General features: G+C 39.5%; 1 long non-coding RNA gene across 2 annotated transcripts in view; it reads left to right on the forward strand.

The window, feature by feature from the left end:
• LOC104323998 (uncharacterized) overlaps positions 1-25,240 on the forward strand; it is a 34,820-nt gene extending 9,580 nt beyond the window's left edge. The window contains exons 3-8 of one of the 2 annotated variants that reach the window (XR_011329171.1): positions 227-1,346; positions 1,523-1,686; positions 11,758-11,828; positions 16,650-16,742; positions 20,090-20,260; positions 24,812-25,240. This is a non-coding gene — a long non-coding RNA (uncharacterized lncRNA). Of the gene's footprint in view, positions 1-226; positions 1,347-1,522; positions 1,687-11,757; positions 11,829-16,649; positions 17,036-20,089; positions 20,261-24,811 lie in introns of those variants that run through there. The other variant, XR_011329172.1, reaches the window with a different exon arrangement.
• The last annotated feature ends 373 nt before the right edge of the window (positions 25,241-25,613 follow it).

The following is a 25,613-nucleotide window of genomic DNA, read 5'->3' on the forward strand; positions in this document are numbered from 1 at the left end:
TATCCTTTGCTGGCCTGGAGAGAGGGTAGCCGAGTGGTGATTCTTAAATTTTGCTTGTGAGATCAGTGTTATAAGCCTTGAGCAATGTGTAGTTAGGTCTGTGTCTACAGGGACGAGTGTGTGTAGGTGCCAGTGTCCTTGTAGCCATAGCAGGGATTTCTGGTTGGTTTGTGACTTGGCTCAGTCTTGAAGTAGACACCCTTTGAACTGTTCTTTTTTTCTGTAGCTTTCTGTATTCCACTCTTGCTGGAGACCCAGACTTGGCAGCTCGCTGTGATCCAGCTGGATGAACTGAGATTTCTGAGGGGAAGATTTAGGATGGACTTTTCTACTTAGGAGAATTCATCAGTGTCCCGTTGCTCATTGTCCTGCGTGCTGCAGGCTGCTACGCTGAAGAAATGTTCTTGCAGGGCTCTTCCGTTGCCAATCCTCAGATCGCAGGTGGGAGTCTCCGCCGACTGCAGGGTCCACCATCAGCCAGGGACTTCACAGTGCCCAGGGTTCAGGTGTTTCCTCCTCAGCCTTTTGTGTTGCCAGTGGAGAGAGAATTCCTCACCCCTTCTGTGGCAGATGTGTTTTGGGACAGTAAGGATGTGCGAGATAAACAGGATGGGTTGCTAAGCAATTCTGTGTTGGGCGATTGTCACCACATCAACTGACTGAGAATGGCCAGTGGCTGAAGACTGCTGTCTGTCACCACCTGCCCTTTGCCACCCATGGGTTTCTGGCTTGCCCTTTTCTATTTTGCTTCCAGTCTGCCCACTTAAAGAAGAAGCTATCTGAAGAGACCTGCACTACTGGTTATTTGATGCAGATTTTGCTAAAATGCACTGACACATACATGTAGTTCTGGCTGGTGGTAGTTGTGCATGAATAAACATAACTACCCGTGGCTGTGATGTGGTATCAAGCTACTGTAGATGTAAAGCATGCTTTTTAATAACTGTGTATGGTGAAATGGTTATAAATGCATGACTATGCAGTGTAGACAGGGTCTGATATATCACTCATTCGTACATTTGTAATTAATTGTAAGAACAAGATTGTTCTTTGCATGTGTTCTTTCTTTGCTGCCAAGCGCGACAGAGAACTATAACGATCTTATACCTTAAGCTTGTAATAAAACATTGTTGGTAACCTAGCAAAGAAATTTCTTAATTAAGTTTGCTACACAAAATCCCATAATGCTTTCTAAGATTTTTTTTTTTTTTTGCTAGGACTCCTTAATGACTTTTACCTCTGAATATAATCAAAAACAAAATTTCTGATGTTTAAGAAACATTTCTGCATATTTTTTCCATCTGGATATAATGGAGCATAATTTAAGACTATGGGCAGAGGAGGGGGTAAATGATGCATGTAATGATTGTTTTAACATTTACAAGAAAATAATTTATTTAAATTGGATTAAGCCTTAATATTATCACACTTTTCTACCTGATTTAACATGGGAGTTGGGGGGGGGGAGAAGGCGATTTCATGGTGAAGTATTTAATATTTTCTTTTCTTTTTGATCATCCAGGCATCCTGCCCCACAGCCATGTAAATTTTCCTTCATACAAATGTTCATTGCTGTCTTTTACATTCCTCTGCTGACAGTGAAGAGGTCATGCTAAATCAAACTGATGAAGAAACTGGACATCATCTTTACCCAGGATGCCCAAATTAACTCTACCAAAACAAGAGGTGGGGGAACAGCAAAGAATAATTTGTTTTTGTATATTACTGTTTTTAAGTACTCCATGTTGGTATCTCTGGTATACATATGCAGAGTGAGCCAAAGAAGTAAGTACCTGCTTAGGACATGAGACCTCAGGGGCTTGTGGCTTTTTTCTATCCCCAGCAGTTTTCCTACCAGCCTAATTATTTCTGCTGAGAATGGGTCTCCAAGTCCAAACTTTATCATCTTCATCTAATTCTTTTCCCCGCTCCAGGAGAGGAATCAAGTGTGATAAATTCTGTATCCCAGCTTTGAGTCTACTGATTGAAGTGTTTTGTTTATAATAGATGCTGTTCTGATGAGGAAAAAAAAACCCTCCTACAGCCAAAGGAGCTCCATTAGTGGCAGAACCAGCAGAGCCTGGTTTTCCATAGGTCGATGTCTCATGGTTTCATAGTGAATTACAATTGTCTCTTTTTTTTCCTACAGTGGGGTCATTTGTTAGGTCTCTCCCATGTGGATTCTTTAATGTTTCATAAAGTTTAAATTCACGTTGCAGCTTTTTTTTTTTTTTTTTTACAGTTAGGACACATTTAGAATCTCTTTCTTCTCCTAGCTATTTATTTTTTACAAAGAATGCGGGAATTTGAGACCTCTGTATCTTTACTGCATTTTGTTGAAATAGAAAAAAAATTAACTAGAAACGCAGTCTGTGACTACACAAACTTCAGTGTCCTAGCAAACCAAGCAAAAATGGTAGCATTTGCTAAGTACATTGCCTGGTTTGGGTCTGTATTTAAGTTCATACCTTCTCGGAGAAGTAAGTTTGGATTACTAGTTAGTCCTGTTCATCCAGTAGAGCTACTGTCATCAATGGAAGATGTTCTGGCTTTATGAAGCATCAAAGAACAATTATGTAAATTCCTATTAAAATGACAAATTTCCCTCCAGTCCCATTTCCATTAGAGTCAATTGTAAGTCACTCATCACCTTCAAGAGGAGCTAGATTTACTTTTACAACTGTAATCAGCCCTCAGAGATTGGGGCAGGCTTATTGTCACTAACATACTGTTAATCACTGCTATGTAAACCAGAAAAGATTTCTTCCCAATTCCAGTTTCAGTTCACAAAACTGGGGGGGGTGGGGGGTGAAATCTCATATTTGTAAATTGAGCAATTTACCTCTGTGTATTATGGTGATATAACACACATGGAATTCCATGATACCTTTTTTTCTGTAATGGATTCACTTTTAAAACTTAAAAGTACACTTCAGATAAATGGAAGGTTAAATTCTAAACACATTCTTAGTGTGTGCATAAGCTTCTGTTTACTTGGGAAGTATAATATCAGTAGAGTACTTCTCACTTTAAAGTTTATGAATTTTTTTTTTCTCCTCCTTAATTCTTTGAGGTGTCAGTACTGAGAAAGATGAATCATTTATTAGTGGGAGGCCTGACACATGATGAAATCACTATCTGACACTTCAATGACTTCCAGTGTTGTTCTGTGAACATTCAGCAAAGCGCAGATGATGTGATGTTGCAGTTCTGTGGGTAGTGTTTTCTTTTTTTTTTTTTTTTTTTTTTTTTTGCAAATGGATGAAATGCTTTATCATCATAGTGTGTGAGAACTTCCCCATTTGGTATGAATAGCCTTTGCCTATTATTAAGAGTGATTCAGAAGCTCTGATGTAGGGAAAAAATAGAACACATCTGCAACTGGCAGAGAATATCTTTATATTTCTTCTGAGAATCAGTGAAAAAGCAGAACTCAATCCACTTTTTTGGGGGGAGGTGGGGTGGAGTGGGGAGTGGTGGTGGAAACGGATAACATTCTTGACTTGAGTGTTAATACTGTTTGGAGCATTATCCTTATAACAGAGCCTGCAAATCTCCATTATGTTACAAATGAAGTAAGTGCACCTAAGGGGCAGTTCTGTGCTGGCCACTGGATTACCCCCTGAACAGGGCAGTGGTCTCAACCCAAAGACATTTAGCGTATAAATTGGCACCTGACAATAAAGCAATTGGCAATAAACAGCTGGCTGTTTGACAATAAGCTGAACAGTTTTTTACTTATTTTAAAAAAAGTAATTTTAGTTCTAGTGTTGTCTTCACTCCAGTAAGCAGTTCTGCAAGCATATAGGTTAGACATTTTGCTTTACTGAACTTACCCTTGACTACATCTTTCTCTCTTCCTTCTCCTTCTCTTCCCAATATAAATGTTTTCAATTTGCTTACCTCCCCACCCAGCAAACGTTGCAGTAGTTTGAAGCTATTAAGATATTTCCCTGCCTCACACAATTTCAAATCTGAGCAATGTTACTCCTGCTCCTTTCCCAAGCCACATCACTCAACCATTCAGATGTGCTGCTGTAAGTGAAATGTCACAGGCTGGGAACTTTTAGGTATAGACATGCTTCCCAGTACTAAGCCTGGCATTTAAAAGGTGGCTTCAGGGTTTTCTTCTAACTTAACTGGTTTCTCCCTTTGTTTCCTCAGAAGTTCAAGTGCTTTTTCCAGTGAATCCAGTCTTTCCTCTCTCATTCCTTGAACTTACGTTTTGTTTTTTCTCTCGATTGCTTTATATAGTCCTCATCACTCTGCTGTCTGAGCATCTCAGGTTCCTAATGTGTCTATCATCATAATACTTTGCAGAATGTACTCTTCACAGATGTATGTGGGTCCAGCAGAGCTAAATACTTGTGGAACTAAGGTGGTACAGGAAGACTGTGGAAGACCTGGTAATTAAACCCACCTTTCAAGTAAAGACACAAGGTATATCTTGTGGGATGTTCTCCCTCTCTAGTGGCTAATTTGCGTATCCTTGATTTTGCCCTCAAGAGTTTTGGCTCTAAACTATTCCACAGCTACTACTGGAAAGAAGCAGGTGACCTTTGGAGGTAGTAAAACTCTCTTAATTACATGTTTGCTGTTTGATATTGTGTGTTCCTCTCCATCTTTGTGCCAGCATGCACACATCAGATGTGATGATGTGTGCAAACAAGTCAGCAAGTACCAAACCTACTCAGGATCTGATGAAAAACCTGATAAACTTCAGAAAGGGCGAGAAATTATTTCAATTTCCAGTCCAGATAGATGTATCCCTTCCTTTACTATCTTTCCTTGACATCTCTTTACGTTCAAATAATCTGTCACATTGGGCTTGGATCCTGGTAGTTCATCACAGCTTCCCAGAGTGCCCTGGCTGTTGTGGGATGCTTGGCAGCTTGGCTTTGCCCCTGAGAGGGAGCTTCCCCCGGCTCAGCATGGAGGACTGCTCATCAATGCCTGTCCTGCCACAAGAATGGAGAAACTCCCTGTAGGCTTCACAAATCACATGAGGCCATTTCCACAAAACCCTGTGTTCAGGTGTGTCTGAGGAAAGGGCTACTGATACCAAGGGGAGGCTGCCCACCCCTTCTATCTGATGAGGAAGCTCTTTTTAGGACCACTCCCAAACTTGAGCTAGGCAGAAAGAGCTAGATCAGCACAAGCGGTTTAAATAGCAGGCGTTGGCTAGCCCAGCCTGTAGCGCGGTTCCAAGATGGTTTAAGCTGATCCAAACCAGAGCTGTTGCAGCCTGGCTTTGCATCATGAATATCCCCACCCCATCTCTTGCACCAGCGCTGGTGCTTGTTTGACTCCACAGGGAGCTGAACTGGCAGGGAAGTGTTATGGTTTTTCAATTTAGTTCTGTCTTTTCTGAACCAGTTCAATGTGGGACTAGACAAGCATCCTTGCTGGCACGGGAAAGGGCAGCAGCTGGGGATGGAGGAAGTGCGGCAGCCCCAGTTTAGATCGGATTAGACTGTCATGGAACCACGGTCTCATTTGGAGTAAACCCATGAGCATCTCTGGGAGATTTGAGGGGACAATTCCCCCAGGCAGGAGGAGGGGCATTGCGATAGTAATCTCTCCCTGTAGCGCAGCTGATCCAAAGAGAGTATTTGTCTGCAGTCTAAAAGAAATTACAGAAGGACTCTCAGAACACATTTAAAAGACCTAAAAGTTTGCTGTCATTGTTCTGTAAAACAAGTTAATTCAACATAGGCTTAAAAGATGTTTCTTTTGCTTCCATCCCTCCCCCGGCAGCCTGTCCCATCCTCTTTTTGCAAGCCATGAGATATCCTCCTGCCCTGGCCCTATTAGGTCATGGTGTGATGGGCACCCTGCCAAATGAAGCTGATCTTATAAGCTGCTACTGCCCTGGTTGTTGCTGGGACTGTTTGCATGATTTTTTAATTCACTTCTGTGGTGCCCTCATTTTTTTTTTCCTGCCCGAGATTGAAGTGGGAGTGTGTTTAGCTGTGAACTACACTGCTGCAAATTCATGATCTATTAGCACCTTTTCAAAGCTCCTCTGTTCTCTGAAGAATTAGAACACAGCTATAAAATATCTCTCAAGGCTATTGCACAGTGTCATTGTTTTGGGCTTTGTTTTTAAAATTGTTGCTAAGATAGGTTTGTTTGTGTGCTTGCTTGCTTTCTCCATGCTGTATTTAGATTTGAAAACAACAGCATCAGTAATAAGATACTGATGAACCTAAGGTAGATGTGACAGCGTTACGTGGATAGTGCATATACAATTTGTCAAAGCAGACGAAATAACCCCACCTTGGGCAATTTAAAAAAAAAATACACTACAGTACTTGTCAGGTCTGGGTGACTACTCCATAAACATATTACCTGCTGGCATACAAATATCACTTTGTATAAGGCAGTTGCGCAGTAAAAGAAACGGGAGAGGCGGGGCAAAAACACTGATCTTGCAGAGTTCTACAAAAAGCCAAGATCTCGGATAGAAAATTTTAAAATAAAAATCACCCTGATTCAGGGATAACTACATTTATGTGTGAACTATCCACAAGTTCAAGTTTGATTTGTATTTCTATTCTGATAAAATAAGCGATATTGTAATTTTTATTGGTATATTTTGGAGAATATATCTATTGTCATCGTTAGGGATACAAAATTAGGCTAGAAATAGACTCTTTTTCATTAACTCATTACAAAAATTTCAGGATTACTGCCACAGTTGGGATACACACTTTGGCAGGAATATCCAGCAATATGAAATGACTAAGAACTTCAGAATCAAAATTGAAAGCCTGAGTTACCACACAGTATCATTGTAGGTATAATCTTTATGTTAAACATATATATTAAGGTTTTTTTTCAAGATACATCCATGAATTTCTTAATTTATCTTTCATTGAAACAAGTAATGAAGGAATGGTAGAGAGCAGGTGAATTGTGCTAAGGTTCCACAATGCTTACCCATATACGTTTGTACATTTTTTTCTGAGGATGTGAAAAAGAAAACAATGGCTTTCATAATATACTCTTGCAAAAACATTATCACAGCTTTCAGCACAACCTCTGTGTGTTTGAAATACCAGTTTGCACACATTTGCACACACATTTGTATACAGAGCTATGAAAATTACATCTTAGAAATCAAAGGGGGCAGATGGAATCAAAATTATTAAAATAATAGCCAAAGCATGCAGTAAACTGTAAACCATAGTTTGTTAACCTCTGCAATCTTAAGTGGTTTTCTTTGCCATTTCACTGTTAGTTCCCAGGCACATGGGCATGCTTAGACCATGAGTCTACCACCTCCATCATTTATACTGTAGGAGTCTCCTGTTTTTTGACTACAGAAAGCAGAATCATCTACTGAAGTGTGGGAATAATGTAGGAGCACCCTATGTTGCCCTAGATTTTGTATGTTAATTCTAGGAATATGTTGATTTAACTTCATCGAGGCCTCCTGGAAGAGGAGCCATCCATACAGCCAACCATCCAAAAAAAAAAAAAAAAAAAAAAAGGCATAGGAAAGCATGACTTAAGATAAGGCATTCATTTGTCATGTGAGAGTTGTTAACACAATGGCAGCAAGCCTGGCCATGAGCACCTTGCCTTTGTCTCCTGCTGAGCCTTTGGGACTCCCTTAGCCGGAGGGATAAAAGCCCAGAAACTCACAAAAACAATTGAATTTGGCAGGATTGGAAATGTTCCCTTTCATAACATGAAGTAACAAGGTTCAGGAGTATGCTCTGGGTATATGAGGAAGTTCAGCAATACTGGTTAGCCATCAAAGGATTTTACAGAGAGAGGGCTTTGTGTAGGCTGTAATTTAAATTATTTGTGTAATTTCCAATTGTTGCAGTCAATGAAGCTTTTCAAGAAGGCTGTGCATCGGTGTATACTATAACTGAGTAAGAAAAAGGAAAAGCTTGGCTTTGGGGAAGGTTTTCATTCTGAGTTGGGGAAAAACACATTCTGGAATATCTTTGTCTATTGTATATTCTGTAACGCTGCACCTGCTAAATACGGAACCATTTCCACACCTGGCACGCCTTATAGTTTTAATATATGAAATACAGCCTCCAGTTGCCCACCTGGCAAGACGATGTGGAGCCAGAAGAACCAGGAAGCCTGGCATCCTTAGTCTCTGGCTAGAGTGTTTTGATGGGAAATCATTCTGTTAGAAAATTTCTATCAGTGCTTCTGGTTACAGAATCCAGAAACAGAACTGTAGGCTGACTAGTCAGGTTTGCTCTGCAGGACAAGAATGGCTAATGCGCTGGACCTCTACATGTTACTTTTTGATGAGTAAAAGTTGAGAATTGGATGGAAAGCAGATGTGTCATCCAGCAATTCTAACCAAAGTATTTTTCTTTTAATAAATGAAGTAACATCCAAATATATTCCAGAAGACTTTCCTTCTCCTTCTTTTCATGGATATACCTGCTTCTGAAAAGATGTATACCTTTTTCCCTGCTTCTAATTGATTTCTGGGGTGTAATTCCATATTATGGTATGCACAAGCATACAAAGAATGTTAGAAATGAGTAAGAGAAATTTCCATCACTTTTGAACAGACCTACAAAGAAGCTTTTTTTTCCTTAATAGCTTCTTATGTTTGTAATCTGAAAGTTGTGGTTCAGGGAAAGGTGCAGAGGCTCATGTTACAAAGCATCTCCTTTTTGCTGAGCAGTGTTAACAGACATTTTTGCTACCCAGTGCAAACTGACTACAGGAATTCTCCAGTGTGTTCCCATCTTCCCACATTATGGTCTCTGCCGCCTTTACTGTCAATGCATCTAGAAATTTCTAACAGGTCAATAATCCCTGAAAGAGAACATCCATTAGGTTAAAATGAGGACTTCCTGCTATGAAACACTGGCTTTTCATTGTAATGCAAAATCAAATACTATTCTGAACAAAGTAACTTGCATTTGCCAAAGACGAGTTCTTCCATCTCCATCACAATGTTGAAACATGCCATTAAAATGAAGAGATATAGTTGATATCCCCAGAAAATATTTAGACTGAGAGAGAGAGGTGAGATTAAAAAGAGTCAAAGTCTTTCAGTTTAGGTTCTGCAAGTTGTTGTTGGCCATACATATGCTGTTTATTCCAGAAGGGTACAGAGAAAATCTGCCCTGTGAGACTTCCTCTATAGTGGGCAAAAGATGTTTTTGAGAACCCTTTAGAAAGCTTAGGATCAGCAGTACATAGCATAAGCATAATGTGCTACAGGAAGGCAACAAGGAAAGTCAGGGCATGACGAAATTTCTTCAGCGGCCAAGGTTCAATAAAATTCTCCAGACAGTCTTAGACAGCAGACTGTTCTGTGCCACAGAGGAAGGAAAAATGGGGTTGTGGGATGTGGCAGTCTGAAGTGAGGGATAGTTCATCGGTGATCCCAAGAGTATGCAAATGCTCTCTTAAACCAAGTTCTTTTTTTGTGTGCCTGCATATTCATTGGCCTGGGCAATGTTGCACCCCTTTTTTTGATGGGGGTCGTGGAACGGATATATTTCTGGAAAAAGCTCTGTCTGTGATCAGATTTGCTGATGCCAGCCTGTGTGAGGATGGCAGTGCACGCAATAACAACCATTTTGGAAAATGAGGAGGAGATACCAGAGCTATGCAGACAAGAAGGGATTCTTGTTCTACAAGACAAAGTTTTATACACAGGGAGTAAATAAATGACTGGATGCAAAGCCTAAGCACAAAGCCACTCTTGTCACATTAAATTAAGTTGATTTTCATTTATGTCTTCAATCTAGCTATTGCTGGGCTCCAAACAGAATGCAAGAAGGATCTGGAATGTTGATCAAGCCCAAGGATAAAGCAACAAAGAAAATGGCCACCAGTTTAAATGCCATAGTTAAAATAATTGTCAATGAAATGCCCTATGTCTAAGACTTTCTGCCATGGTGATTAGCAGTTGTCTGTTCTTTGCTATTTGAAATATTTCTGTCCAAATTAATGATAGATAATTGTTTGTGGTCACACAATTATACTCACGATTTACCAGCATTGTGTTGGTATCAAGAAAAAGTGCAAGGTGATTTGACTACTTTTGAATGAAAGTATTCTGGAAAGTTGGGATGCTTTTTAAGTTTCTAATATACTATTTCTTTTTAATGAATGACAACAGCATTTCTAACAGAAGTTTACTTCCAGAAGGCATCAACAATTGCATGACCTTATTGACAAATACAAGGATTCTGTTAATTCTCAGTGCCAGTGGCTTCAATACATTTTCCTTGGGAAAAAAATCAACTCCAGGATAAAATGAATTTGCCTCCCAAACAATAAAATAGCTCAATTCAGGGCCTGGCTAACATAATTCTATATAGCAATTTACAATCCGTTGAATATTGGGCTGTAAATTTACTAAGAACCAGGAAGTGATTGGCTTGTAAACCTTAATAAAACAATAAAGCCTGGCTTTCTGCTAATGTGAGTTTAAAATTCTGCCCAGCTAAGCTTAGGACATACCTGAATGGGGAAACTAACTAACACAGCTATTATGGGACAAACCACTTTACAAAACAGTCTCCTGTATGGATGCTTTATTTGAGAGTAAATATTAAGTCCTATAACAGTTACTGTGTTTTATGAAGTGAGTAGTGATTCCAGAATAAACGCATTTTTAAAGAAACTGTAGAAGCTCATATGGTGAAGAATTTGGTAATGCCGGTCAGAGAACAGATTATATCCTGTGAGAAAGCTTAACTAGAGTTCAGGCTAACTTTCAGTAATGCATAATGTAAATCAGGTTAAAAACAAACCCAAAATCAACACTAAAAAAGGTGTAGTAAAAACTTTTCTTTATTTTGCATGATTTTTAGCAAGGTAATTCCTTGTATACTTCCCATTGTTGTTAATGGGAGTTTCCTATGTGCATCAAAGGAAGAATATCCCTTTAAATGCTTGCTATTGATTTGCGCTCAGAAGTCCAATTGACTGCTTTGGTGGGAGTTCCCTATGCTGATCAATGCCAGTATCAAGTTAATAAATAATTCACTTAACAAAACTGCATTAAGATAATGCTAAAGGTTTGCAAAAACCCTGTAAAGGAAAGATTTCTCACATTCCTAACTAACTGCTTGGAGTCAGGTTTAACTTGGTGAAAGTGAATGGAGCTCCAGAAATATTGCTGCACGGTCTTCAACAGAAGTTACTCACTTATTTCCTGTCTTAACTTCCCAATGAGGTAGGCGAGTAGGTGTTAATAGTTGGAATATCACCTTGTAGATTTTTTTTTCTTCTTTTTTCTCTCAGGGTTGGTTGGAAGATTGAGGTTAGACGTGATCTCTAATAGTCACCTGGAGCAGGTTGCCCAGGACTCTGTCCAGATGGCTTTTAATCTTCTTTACCCTGGAGATAGATATACGTAACTGGCACTGACCTTCTGGCAAGAAAACTTTAGCATATTGATCTTTGAAGCTTATGTCCACTGCTCCCATTTTACCAGAAGGTTGTTGGAACATTGCACAGATTTCTGGAGTATGCTTTTTCATAACACTCTTGTCCTCCCAGGTTCTGGGTCTTACGGGTCTTGGCAAAAGGGTCCGTGCTATCACCTCTGAGTACAGCTTTGGGGCCTACACTCACGTTGTTAATAACTTCACATTTTGCTAGCTGATTGTCTCTCCATTCAGAGACTCCAGAAGGAAGTTAAGTGGGGAGTTAACCCGGACGCATTTTACCTCTTAACCAAAATATCCTTGGGGATTCATTTGAGTACTGATGTGCTTAAATTGTGTCTTTTTCCTGTATTCCTTTTAGTATATTGCAACCTTTGGAGAGCCAAACACTTTTCTGAAAACCAAACACTTCTAAAGAACAAGTCATCATTTGTAAGTATGATCTTAACTAAGACTTCCCAGCTTTACCCCTTTATAGCCTGATAAATGTATATATAACATTTATTTAAACTCTCTAGAGACAGAAAGAGAAAAAGACAAAATCCTGCTAACCTGTCTAGGAGACTTAACTGTGCTGCTTCACTTAAACCCCTCTAGTCTTGGGCAGTCATCTAAATGACATGTAAATAACTGTCATCTCAGGACCTTTAGCAAGGTTCAGTGCTTTGTATTTGACTTAGTAGAAGATTTTAGTGACTAGTATGAAGTCACAGGACAGAGCCACAGATATATAGTTACACATTCAAAAGACTCTATTAAAGGCCTTTTACTTTGCTGTGAATTTACAATTTGAGAATTTCCAAGAGAGTGTATTTTCTGAGACAAATTTCATTGCCTTAGGATAGTTTTAATTTTTTTTTCTTTAATGTGATTTGTCATGGTAGAACCTAGACATTTTCCATGTGGGTTTACTCTGTGCTTTCTGTGGCCTGCAAGGAATTAGTTTTAATTAATATGACTGGCAAATGCATTGTTGAAATAGTCGTTGTGGCAGGCATGCCTTTGTGTTAACAGTTGGGTTAAACATCCCCTTTATCAGAGCTATTAGCACCTAATATTACTGTCTGATTAAAGATCATTCAGCAGATTATCCAGTCCCAATGCTTTCACAGACCCCCAGACAGGTGCTCAAATAAGAAATTATGTTAAGTAAATTAGCACTAGTATTGCATTGTTCATGGCTTTGTCTGGGCTGCAGAAAAGGAAGAAGTTACTGGGCTGTTTGGGTATTTTTTTTTGTCCTTGTAAGCAGCAGGTTAACTTGTACAATCCCTGTAGATTTACATTGCAAAAAAGGCAAGATCAGCACTAAGGCCTTTGTCCTATAGTTGACCTGACCATCCTATCTCATCAAAGAGTACTCTGCCTTTCCTCCACCCAGGTTGGTTAGGAGGATAGGTGTGCTTTTACACTAAAAACATTATATATCTGGGTTTTTTTGACAGTGGAAGCAGCATGTAATGTAGACAGTCTATCCTGTGTCTCTAGAAATGCATTTTATTTTAAATTCATGCATTTAGACTGGGCTCATAGGTAAACTGGAAATGCGTAACTTAAGAAGGCAGGAAATCCCACAAGAGTTCACAGAGCATAGCTTCACTGACAGTTCACTTTTTAATGGGTGAAATGAAGCTTTGACATTAATGAGCGCAGGCCCCCTGACTTCAGTGGAATTTTGCATCCGTATACCAGTCAGATTTCTGGCTCAATTGTGTTGGATGGCAATTTATAGTACCTTTCATGTCCCCCTGAAAAGCTATGTGTCCTGTGTAGCCTGGGGACTGTTTCTGACAACAAGGCTGCAGAGCAGAAAATAGTGGGCTGATGACAGACAAGACCCCAAAGTTTTTGTGTGCCTTGAAACAGGAGCAGTGTGTCTTGTCCCTGTTGATTTCTGTTAACTTTGAAAGGGCCAAGAGTTTAATATAAGTAGGTGGAATGAGAACTAGTCCGTAAGTAGGACTAGTATTACTGTAAGAACTATCAGAGCAGTGCTCATTGTAGGATAAGGAATTTTCTTGGGCATCTATGAAAGAAACACAACAAAATAAGCACTATTTATTGTTGAAGTGTTATTCTTTGTTTGCTGTTCTCTTTGGAGAGGGTGTCAAAAGGACACGCTGGTGTCAAGTGGATTTGAATGTGTGCTACCTCACATTGCTTAAAAATGTGCACTAAAAAAAATCTCAGACTGTGTCTGGTTAGATGGAGGTGAGTGTTTAAGATGCCTGGGGACTCTGACAAAAAAAAAGGAGCTAGCTTGGAGCTTCTAGTTCAGTCTTGCTCTAAATAGACTGCCTCTTAGGTTAGAAAGTGGTGACATGTAAAAGGAGCTTTAGAGATGCAGCACAACATTATGAGACAAACCCCCTCTCCCCCCACCGCCAAACCCCTGAAGCATCACACTCTGTAAAAGATGCATTAGGTTTATCAATAGACCTTTCTTTATTCAACTGTGCTGCAATTCCTTTTGGGAAAAATTGGATTTTCATCAAAGACACAGAAGACTATAAAATTGGAAGCAGATGTGAGGTTGGATTGGATAGCTCTATGGCTGTTTCTTTTGTGGAAGCACTTTTGAACAAACCCAGCCTTATGTGCTCCTTGCTGTCTTGCCCCATGTAACTCTCTTGCCTGCTTTTTACATTTTCCAGAGAACCAGGAGGTGCAGTGTGACTAACTGATGTAAATGTAAACTTCTTCCCTATCACGTCATCTATCTCTTGATTTTCCATCTGTTCCTGTATTCTTTGGAATATATGTTTAAACAATAACCTCAATATTTTGCATTGTTAACAAAATACAAAAAAATACAGGCAGGGCTCTGCGCATAGAGGCTGAATTTAGTCATGGTTACTAGCACTTTTGCTGGCCTGGATGGAGTTTATACCTGGCTGGTATATGATACCTTAATTTATTGGCATGTTTTAATTTGTTGAACACGAGCTTAGATCTCATTTACTTAGAGAAAGGTCTGTCTTCTGGCATATTGATGGTGTTATTAATGTAATTGATGAAGTGGGAGGAGGAGTACAATTTTAAAGATTATTAAATTTTTGGGGGTGCATTTTTATTCAGTGTCTTTGGTGCCACATGCTATGTGCTGCAATGAAAAGGGGAGCCAAGCAACAGGATTTACAACGTTGTTTATCTGTTGGTGATGTTTCCTCAGTTCTGATCTACAGCAGAACTGAGCCTGGGCCCAGTGAAGTACGGTTTCAAATCCACAGCTTGCCCAGAATTCATGAGGGCTTACCCAGCTTGATCCAAGACTTTATAATGCTTAGCTGTGCATTTTGTACCCGCTGTATGTGGACATCCAGTCTCTTGGGAGTTAATTTTTTCCCAGCACAGGGTAGTACCTTACGAAGAGTCCCTGGTGCTATTGCATTTGCTCCTGAGGGCAGCGTGGCAGCTGCTCCATTGCGAGCCTTCGATTAGATGCACTGATGACTTGGTGCAGAAATGCTGTGCTCACGCAGGGCAGGGGTAATAGCCACGAGCCTGGAGGACCAGTCTGTGTCACTCAAGAGTAACGACAGGGCAGGTTCTCCACTTCAGTGCTCCAAGAACTGACATTTTGGCTCATCCTTTCACTTTAGCCTCCCATTACACAGCTATGCATGCTTTCACTTCCTAGGTCTTCTCCCCATACTCCCTCTATATCATCCCCCCACTTAGCAAAGACCTGCTCAACTACCTCCTCAGTCCACCTATCCTCTATGTGCTGTGCCTACCCCTTCTGTGTCTTTTATGAGCTCCACTTCTTCCACAGGGTCAGCCTCACTTTGGCTGGCTTGTCTTCTTGATTTTCTCACTCCTGGTGCTAAGCAGAGTTGATGGAACGGGAAGAAAGAAAGTGGCAGGGATTGCTAAATCTGAACATCTCTTCTGCTAAGCTTGGAGCAGCACTGAAGTTAGTTTAAACAAGAGAAGTAATTAACATGCCTTTTTTTAATGGTAGAATGGCCTGTCTGAGATATCAAAGTGTGGAATTCAGACCCTGAGATTTAACTATGGAAAATCACAGGTGGGAGAGTGAAATGGCAAGTTTTTGATAAAAAAAGTTACTTAAAATGTTCCTTATGCAAATGCAGATCAATACTTTTCTGGAATAGTTGCACATGAAGTGGGATTGTTTTTTGAAAAGTAATTGTGTGTAAACCAGGAGATCAGAATTCAGCCATTACAATGCAAAAGAGAAGAGACCAATTCAGCCCGTGGATGAAGCTACTTGTGTGAGGCTGAGCCCACCATTTAAAAGCGCACAGTTCACAGCAGAAGATCTTCCTGACTGTGGGGTCACTTCTTGAATCTCCACAGCTCACCATACGTAATACTGCACAGATTAACTGTGGACTTAAGTGGCACTCCCCAAAATTTTGTAGAACAGGTCAGGATCCAGATTCTGTTCTCAACCTCACCTGCAGTTTCTGTCTCATAAAACAGATAAAAATTGGGGTGTAGATGTACTTTTCCAGAAATACAGGGTTACCATGAATCTCTGGCTCTTTTCTGAACTATTAACAATGAATCACTGTTTTTTTACAAGTCTCAATGCATTCACCATATGCCAGGTGTCGCAAGAGCATGAGAACATGTACCAATTTGAAACTGGCTCAACAGCTTCACACTGGCATCCCTACTTGGTAGTAGGAGTCTTGAGAAGGAACTACTTGAGTTTAACCTTCCTAGTATGGATAAGATACTGTCATCTTCTTGAGCATAATTATCTTTCCACCCCCACCATCTCATCCTTTCTATATTTCCTAGTAGGAGGATCAAAAGAAAGTTACTTAACTGCAGCATTCATCAGATAATCCAAAGGAGACATTAATCTGGAAGACAGTATTACCAAATAATTAATTCATGGGTTAATTCTATCCTTATTTATCTGATTTTCTTATGATTGTGAGTGTGGGTTTCTCAGCCTAAATCCTAGTACAAAGGACTCCCTGCTTGAGGAGAGTGGTCCTGGAGGTGAACAAAGAGAGAGGAAGAAAATGTGTGTCTTCTTCAGGACACTTGCTATCTACCGATAAGTTTTAAGGGTAGTTATTATTCTCGGCATTAAGATAATACTTGGTGAGTTGCTGAAAAGCTGAAGAACCAGTAAGCAGAAAACTGTCCTAATTTTGTATATACATGCATAGTTACTCAGGAAAGGTTTGCACTGAGGCTTACTTCCTTATTCTGGAATTATTACATTTTTTTTCTATTTCTCATGTCATCTCCATCTTTTGATTGTTCCAGGTGACCACTGATAGGCCACTAGAAAAGCGAATCTGTCTTTTCATCAGTGCATTTTCCCATGTGATGCTCTGACAGTACCAGTGCTATCGGTGGGTATGTACCAAATGCAAACAGACCATATAGAGGAGAATCACCATGGAAAGAAGTCAGCCTGTGAGCAATGGGACTAATAAAATGCAGTTTCCGTTGACTTGGTGTCCTTTGTGCCTTCCCCTTCACGGTGTTGACCTTTCTCCATTTCTTTTATGGTATGCCATTCTGTAAAGAGCAGCATGCACATTGACTAGCTCAGCGCTGTGCATGCCCAGTACTAGCTGGGCAATTGGTTGCTGCCAACTGTAGCAGCTGAGCTCTGCCTGCTTTTCCCTCAGAGCAATCGCTAATTTGGGTTGGCCAACAGCTCAGAAAGTTTTCTGAGGGGGAGGTTGGGGGAGAGGGAGGGAGTGGGAAGAGGTAAGCAGATGGAAAGTGGCACATAGCACAATCATTTAAGCCTCATTGTGTACAAAACTAAGCTGTAAATGGCTGCCGGTGATTACCATTAATGAAAGTTTATCCAGAATGCAGCAATAAGTTGTCAAAGGTGTGACTGTACCAGTGATACATTTGGGCTGTGTGGCAGTGGCCTCTCCCTCCCACCCCCATGCTTTAAATGCAATTCCAGTAACTTTCAGAATCTTTTTGTCAGCAATTGTAATCCTGGCCAAACTGGGCTCATCATCCAAAGTCCATTTAATTCCTTGCAAGAGGTCGAGATTGATGCGTGTTGAATACTAGCTCTCTTTCTGTATCTTTACAAATATGGGCATCATATGTTTTACCTTGAAATGCTTCTTTCATACAGACTTCCACAGGCTGTTCACCCTATCTGGGAGATTACACGAGGGAGATGATGTAATAGTTGTACTCTGTTAGCCAGTTTCCGAACATTTTGCAACTGACAGTTTTATCTTTAAAAATATACTGTCTTTTTTTATTAGAAATGATAAGGATATGTCTTATTTTATATATGTGGTATCTAGAAGCTCTAGATAGGTCAGAGATACACACATCTGAGTTTATGGCCATTCAAGTAGATGTATGCTGTAAGTTGTGGTATGGATTGGGTGTCTAGAGAGGAAATGGTACCTCATTATCCCTAAGCACCTTAGCCAAGAATTACATTTTATTTACACTTTGTTGTGATCTATGTTGAAATCCAAGTTGTAATATATTGTGCAGTACAATGGAAGATACTGAGTAAATAAGGAGAAATTTCATCCTGAAGGAAGGCAACATTTTAAAATTTGTGCCTAAAATTAGGCCAATAAATTATACTCTTCTGGGCAGCTGAGCACCTGCCAGTCACTTCAAGTCAATTGGACCCACAGATGCTGCTCCTGGAGGAAAATTGGCCAATGGTAGTTACTGCTGTGAAAATAGCCATAAGCTTGAAAATGAAATGAAATGTTTATTAACATTTTTATCCTTTAGCTGGATATTGTTTAAATCCTATATATTGATCACAGATTTGGGAGTTTTGCAAAGGTGCTTCAAGAAGCTTATTTAAACATTTGTTTAGGTTCAAAGAAGTGGATTCCAAATGGTGTGGTGGTTTCTGTGTAGAGACATGTCAAATGAGCTACTGTATGTTTGCAAGTGTTAGTAAAATCCCTGGTGACCTTTAGCTCACATAATAAGGTTGCTATCCAAGTGTCTCTGCTTAAGAGAACTCAGCATTTAAATGTCCATTTAAAAATTGATTTGGTTGAATGATACTGTTCATCTTGTCTGAGGCCCAACATGTCCTAAAGGAGAGTAAAAGGAGTGTTTCCCTTCTAAGTGTTGTCAAAGGAGAAAGAATGATTGTTCCTCAGTTTTGCATATGTCAGCATAATAGAAGCTTAGTCATGCAAATCCTTATTACTTGGCAGTTCTGCAGCAGGGAAAAACAGAGTGTTACCATATTTTATCAGTGTTTGTCATTAAAAGTATGCCCTTCATTGTGCTTTTTAAGAACAGATGTCAAGACAATCTTGAAAACATAAATAAGTGCTAAAAAATATTTTTCTGATTTAAAAAAGGGGAACCACCCCGTAGCTAGTTGAGTGAGTTGGTCTTCATTTCCATAAAAAGACATGAACTGTTTATATGCTTCCTTCTCCTTCCATGGGGGGAAATAATACAATTATTCAGTTAATGACAGATTTTATTTTACTATTATTTAGTGATTCTGCTAAGTGCAGTAGTGTACTACAGAGTTTCAAATCATCAAGGATTTCTTAGCCCTTTATAGGACTACAGTACATTGTAGTATGTTGAGTAAATGAGCTGTGATAGAGCAATGATTTACTCATGTAGTCCATAGACACACATAAGAGCCAAGCTGGAGAAAAGCTGGCTTTAGAAACATTAGCAGAATAAGACAAAGGGGAATGCAGATGTCAGTCATATTTTAAGGTACTCTTTACAATGACACAGAGCCAAGTTTATTAGGGACAAGGCCTTTTCCTTTCTCATCTTTTCCGTTATGGTATAGTGTCAACCATGAGAAGATGTGTCTGGTAATTACTGTTGGCCATATCAGGACAGATCTAGCCGTGACTCACCAGGGTAAAAACTGGCTGAGTCTAAGTCAACTATTTCTTGCAGGCTAGCTAGAAGTGGTTTTTTTGCAAATGAAGTTTTCCTTTCTGGCTTCCTTATGCAGTAATAATTCACCAACTTACTGGTTCGTATGTATGAATGCCGAGAAGGGGGCTTAGATGCTCATTTTTGCTTCTGTGCTGTATTCAGGTACTCTGCTGAGGTCGTGAACACTGATTACATGGTGTAAATCATTTGATGCCTGTTTGTTTCAGATCATCAGAGGAACGAATGAGACCTCTTAACGCAGCCTTGCTCTTTTGTGTAGGTATGCAAAGAGTCGTTGTGCTGCCTGCCTTATCTGGATTACTGGCAGACTCCTCACAGGAGATATTAATTATAGGTGAAGCTATGAATGCCACCTATAATTAAGCTTGCTCGACACTTTTCATCACAAGACCCTGTTTTCAGTTGCTTATAAATTTGTCAAATGTATATTATTTGGACTGAAAATGTACAGACCTGGAAACTGCATCTGGCTGAATATCTAAAGGTTCAGAAAAAAAGGCTGATTTCTGGTTTTTGTTTTTTTTTCCTGAGACCAAGTTTAAGAGAAATGTGTTGCTTTTTCACTTGTCTTAAAAATAAATGTGTCTATCCATTTTGTTGAGAAGCTCCAATGGTTTGGAGAAAGAATTCAATAATTGGGAGGTAGAAGGAATGTGTCCCAATGTTGCCAGAGCCCAGGCTTTACAAATGTCCTAGCACACATGCAAGAAGAGCTCAAGAACTGTTAAAATATAGAAGGGATGTGGTGGAAAATAAATTAATTGCAGAGATGTAAGTGAAGCTACTTAATAACTACTATTTTGCAGGTTATCATTATATAATCTTTTCACCTGTGGAAATGAGGGGAAGGTCATCCCATTCACAAAATCACACGGGTGATTTCTTGCTTGCAAAGCACTCGAGTAGTACAAGGATGGCATGACAGAAAAGTCATCAGACATTCATAATCCTGTCTTCATAGCAAGTCTTCAGTACAGGTCAGTAAATAAGATCTGGTGCCTCATGGAGAGCAGTAAGAAATAAAGAAAACCCCGTTGAACATTCATCTGTGTAATAATTAGAATTTAGTCTGTCCACTAAATGAGGAAATGGCTTCAGGAAAAAATAGTCATGTCATCCATAGTCCTGCATGCAATGTGTATACCAAGGGGCCTGAAATGCAATTGTCTGGGAAATCTTGGAAGGTTGTAAGTTTTGAGTGATTGACTTTGTACCTATAATGTTCTTTTAATATGATATTTGGCATATAATTTGCTACTTGGTATTATCATTATCTGTAGCTCAAGCAGTAGAGGAGATAGACAAATGCATGAAAATAAAGTAATTCTACACTGAAGCAAAGAACCAGCAAATTCGTTTCTTAAACCCTTGGATAACTTCCTGTTTTGTCTGCAAAATAGTATTTTTCCTTGGAGAGGAAAAAGGTGTTAGACATAGCAATTTCACTTGGATAGAAACGTCATCACATAAATAGCCTGCTGTGAATGACATTTTAGGCAGCTCAATCAATTTCCTGCCAGGAGAAAAACCAGAAAAAATCCTTCAAAACCAGTTGTAAATTCAATGCATCCCTTAATTGGAGATATATTGGGATTTACTCATAGATACATATTACTTATAAAAGAATGAGAAAATAGACCTTGCATTATTCTGAAGTCATAACCATTCATATACCAATACTAATTGTCTGTTGATTAAATATTTCTATGATGCGTTTTCTTTTTTTTTTTAACTTGCCAAGGAATAGTGGATCTATATTCTTAATAACAATTGTCATACACAAACACATAGAACTTTCCACTCCGATTTCGAAGAACTCTGCAGAAGTTTCACTATTTCATAGGTGGGAAAACAGCAGAGAAAGATGAGGAGCTTGTCTAGAGCACCACAGCACGTTTGAAGTACAGTGTTCTGCCCATAGCCTGGTGCCTCCCGACAGCACTGCATCAGAGCTGCATTTTATGCATGTTGTCTCCTTAGATGTGTCACACAGGTCTGCAGGATGCCCTTGCACAGTGAAATGACATAGGTTTTGATTGTTGTTTCTAAGACCAGGAGCTTGGTGGAAGTGATTTGAAAGCTAATCAAAGCAGAAAGTTAAGAGTTGAAACAGGACTGTAGTTTGCTAGCATATTTAACGCAGTTGTCTGTTTAATTAGGAGGCATTTAAGGCTAAATATTCAAGTGTGGCATTTGGGATTTGATCTCTGGTGTGACACAAAAAGGTGAGAAAAGCTGCCCTGACAAGAAGTTGTGAAAACTTGGGGTCTTGTGAACAGTTTTAAGTTCAGGAAGTTTAAAGGTACAGACAGGCACGAACTCCTTCAGCAGCTGTGCTAGTTAGCTGAAACTGTCTAAATAGTAACACCACTCACTTCAACTTCACGTGGCTTCGGGAGTGTTTCTCTAAGGAAGCTCTGCCAACAAATGTGAGGGAGCAGTAACCTCTGCAAAGAAGTGATGATCAACAGCTGGGGCTATAACCTTCCCCTGGCATGTCTGCATCCAGCAGCGAACATCTGTCCAAAGCCTAACTTCCAAAATTTACAGAACAAAGGTATAGTTTGTTTAACAAACTTGCTTGTATTAGCTAAATAATGGAACGTGCTTTGATTCTGCTGATGCCAGAACCACCCAACTTTTACTTTCCTTACTTAATTAGGATTAATTTATTCAGAAAGCTCAAGGTTTGGGTTTTCCATTTGTTTGTTTGGTTTGATTTGTTTAAGTAAAGAAAATAGAGCTTAGGTCATGTAAGGCTCTCTTAGCTTAGGAAAAAACTTTTATGCTACTCAGATTTTTTTTTTTTTTCATTAAGCTGTGTGAGGGTCAAGATGATGTGTGCAAAATATTTAATGATAAAATTCTCCCAAAGCATGTCAGGATTTATTTGGTATCATTTAGATATGCCAAGCAGATGGGAGTATACACTGCTCCCATTAAGTGTTTGAGGTTTAAACACATGCTCTTGAAAAATGAGCAGTGGTAGAGAAAGCTGCTTCCTACATTTCAAGTCTTACTGGGTACTGGTATCCATTAATTTCTTTATTGACAAAACAGCATCATGAACTTCAAGTAGACAGATTGCTTTTTTGATTTAAGAATGACCAAAACAACACCCAGAACATGCAGAGTACCATCTGAAACTTCAGTGTGTAATGGTTCTTTATGTCACGAATTTGAATTCAAATGCTATTTTTTAGTTATTTTTATAAATCAATAGAAACCAAGTTTTGAAAGTTAGGGCAAATGATCCATGAAAATAATTTCCTCCTTTTTTTTTCTTTCCCTGAGAGTTGTTCTAGCCGTATTCATGTCTGTGAAAGTACAGCACCTGCTGAAGGAGGATAAGGTCAAGTTGAGTGTTCATTCCTACGCTTACTTCTTCTGGGCATTCCTTGTTTAAATAATGCATTTGTTTGTTAGCCATAGAATAAGCCAGCGTTGGACAAACCTTGAAATAGACCAAACCTTGAGTAAGAGCATTTTGTTATACAAAAGGAGACAGGCAGAAAAGCCCTTGTAAATATATCATCTACTGCCAGAATACAAATATGTAATTTGACAGTATGTTTTTGTGGACAAGAGGAATGAAAGTTATTTTAAGCTTCTCTGTTTTTTCCTCCTACCTTTGAGGTTATAGCTGTAATGAAATACCCCAAATGTAATTTATTCCTCTCTGCGCTTCTTTCAATATGAGTCTCCAAAGCAACAAACATCTCTTGTGGAAAAAAGGGTATCTGAAAACTGTTCTGAGTACTGCAGATGGTGAAATAAGAATGAAAATAAAAGAAATATGGTAAACAGTGTCTACCGAGAAAGGTCCCATGGAATTGCTGAGTGGGGATCGCTGACGCTCGGAGTCACGTAATTATGAAACTTAGTGAAGATGAGCTGTTGGGAGATCTCTAATTAGATAGTGCAGCCAGCCCAACAGATAATGTTTCCTACATGCGCCACTGAGGGGTGTTACCTAAGGGGTGTTACATCAGAGAAGTTGGTGTGGTGTTCTTCCAGTGAAATGGCTGAGAAAAGATACGAACTGGTAAAAATACATGGAAAGTTTTTTAGGACGGGTCTTTTTGTGTGTGATCTATCCAACTGTAGGTTATTCAGCACAGTCGTGAAGGAAAACAAAGGTTTTGTATTATCTGGAAAGCTGAGAGGTGAGTAGATACCCACTAGATAGGGGTTTCATCACAGTTTCCATTTGCCTTGATTCTGCCATTTGGAAGATGATAAAATTAACAGCTCATCCTAACTGCTCTGCTTTGCACACATCACAGAAATGAGAGTGAAAAAATACCATTCATTATTTGTAACTTACCATTTTCAAAAAATCTCCTTTTGTGCTTGGGGCAGCAAGTGGCGTTGTTTTATGGAAGAATTTCCTATTTACTTTGCATGTAGCTGTTCTTTTAGAAATATATTTTTTTATACAGGAAGGTGTTAGTGGCTGCTATCAGATGGTTCTTACATCTGTAGAAAGTCTCCTATCTGGGTAAAAATGTTAAATGTGCTAAACAGCTTTCCTTTGGGCTAAATGATAGGAATATTTAAACATGTTTTTAGCTGCTTGTAGGAAGGCAGTAATCAAGCAAAGCAAAGGCTGAGCAGAATTAGGCCACGCAGCCTGAGAGACTGGTTCTAAATGCAGCAGAAGAAATAAGTTGGGTAAGAAGCTGCGAGCATGGCTTAGGAATCAGCGGAGAGTCAAGGCCCTTTGGGGCTTATGACTCACTGGCCAGGGAGGCTAGAGCATGCTGAGCAACGAAAGTGGCTGTTATTGTTTGATTTTTTACTTTGTGTGATTATATACTTTGCAAACAGCATTGCACAAAATACAACCGCAATGAACACCTGTTCGTATCATCAGCTTCTTCTTTCTCAGGGAGGTAGCCCATGCCTAGTGCTGCACATACAGCTGTGCAGGATACATATCTGGACATCAGGTCAGGGCAAGAAATAGTAATGAAATATTCTGCTTCTGAAAGAATTTGTGATACAACGGCCAGAGAAGCAACACTAATAACTTTCTTATCCTTGGCACAGAAGTGAAAATTATATAGGCCACTCTTCACTCTTTAAAGAAACAATTGAGCACTGCTTTAAAGAAAGCATATCTGTTACTTAGCAAAAGTACCAGACAGCTTCAAGATAAGGTATGCGGAGAAGTGGGCAGCATTTACACTTCCAAAGACTGTCCAACTAGGCAAGATAGCCCTTCACATTGGTGCAATTCACTCCAGGTATTTACCTGAGAAGTAGTTTGTGCAGTAATAAAGCCCAATGAGTCAGCTGCAAACAGGATCTGTTGAAAATGTGTGATCTGGCAAAATTCTGGGTGGGTGCACTCAAAAGTTGATAGCTGCTTGTCAGCTTGGACCAGTAGTTAATCATGAGGAAGTTAAGAAGGAAAAAAACTGAGAAGAACATGAGTGCCAAGAATATTATCAAGACACACCTAGAGAAAACAGTAAGCTATTATAATTATTTTATTAATTATAATATTGATTTCTTTATTACAGCTGGGGTTTCCAGAGAAGTCAGTGGGAGCTGTGCGTGATTCTGAGATCTGAAGTAGTATCTTAAATGAAAAATGCACCATATTGTAACAACAGTGAACATCATGAATACAGGAATGAAAAATGGTTGCAAGCCGTAACCCGTCTGCATCAAAGTCAGCAAGGAAAAGGCATGTTGTACCCTGTATTATTTGTAAAGTAGAACATGATCGTACAATTAAAGGCTTGTGTCATAGTGGATACACGTAGGGAAAGCACTGCAACCTTGATAATCTCTTCACGTACTAGGCACAATGAGCTACTTTTTTTGTGTGTGTCTTGCTGTGCTAGCAGCCCCATTGAAATTATGGAATAAAATGGGTAGGCATGGTATGATCTGTTCTTTAATAATTGCAAAACACTCTAGGATCTTCAGAAGAAGGATGCTCAAGAACTGTGAAATAGCTTTTATTAGACCAGGGTGGGAGGGTGGTGAGGGGATGGAAATGATATCATGGGCCCTGGTTCAGACAGTGCTTGTTTAAATCTATCACGTCTGAGTGGGGCACTTAAAGGCATGTTTAATGCCAAGTGTATGAAACCTTGTTGAATAAGTTAAGTATCAGATGAGTCAGGTGTATGCTTGTATGCAGTTTGCCGTCTTCTCGGCTCTGTTAGTCTACAGCCTGGGAAACTAACTGCGAACAGCGAAAATTTGGCAATGGAGCTGGTTTCTTACCCTGATAAGTTGTAACAGACACATGGGTGATGCTGCCTGTTAATTTAGAAGGCATTTAACACTTAATCATGCTTGTCTAGTACAAGC

Source organism: Haliaeetus albicilla, chromosome 21, assembly GCF_947461875.1.
Source record: "Haliaeetus albicilla chromosome 21, bHalAlb1.1, whole genome shotgun sequence".
NCBI classification, from domain to species: Eukaryota; Metazoa; Chordata; class Aves; order Accipitriformes; family Accipitridae; genus Haliaeetus; species Haliaeetus albicilla.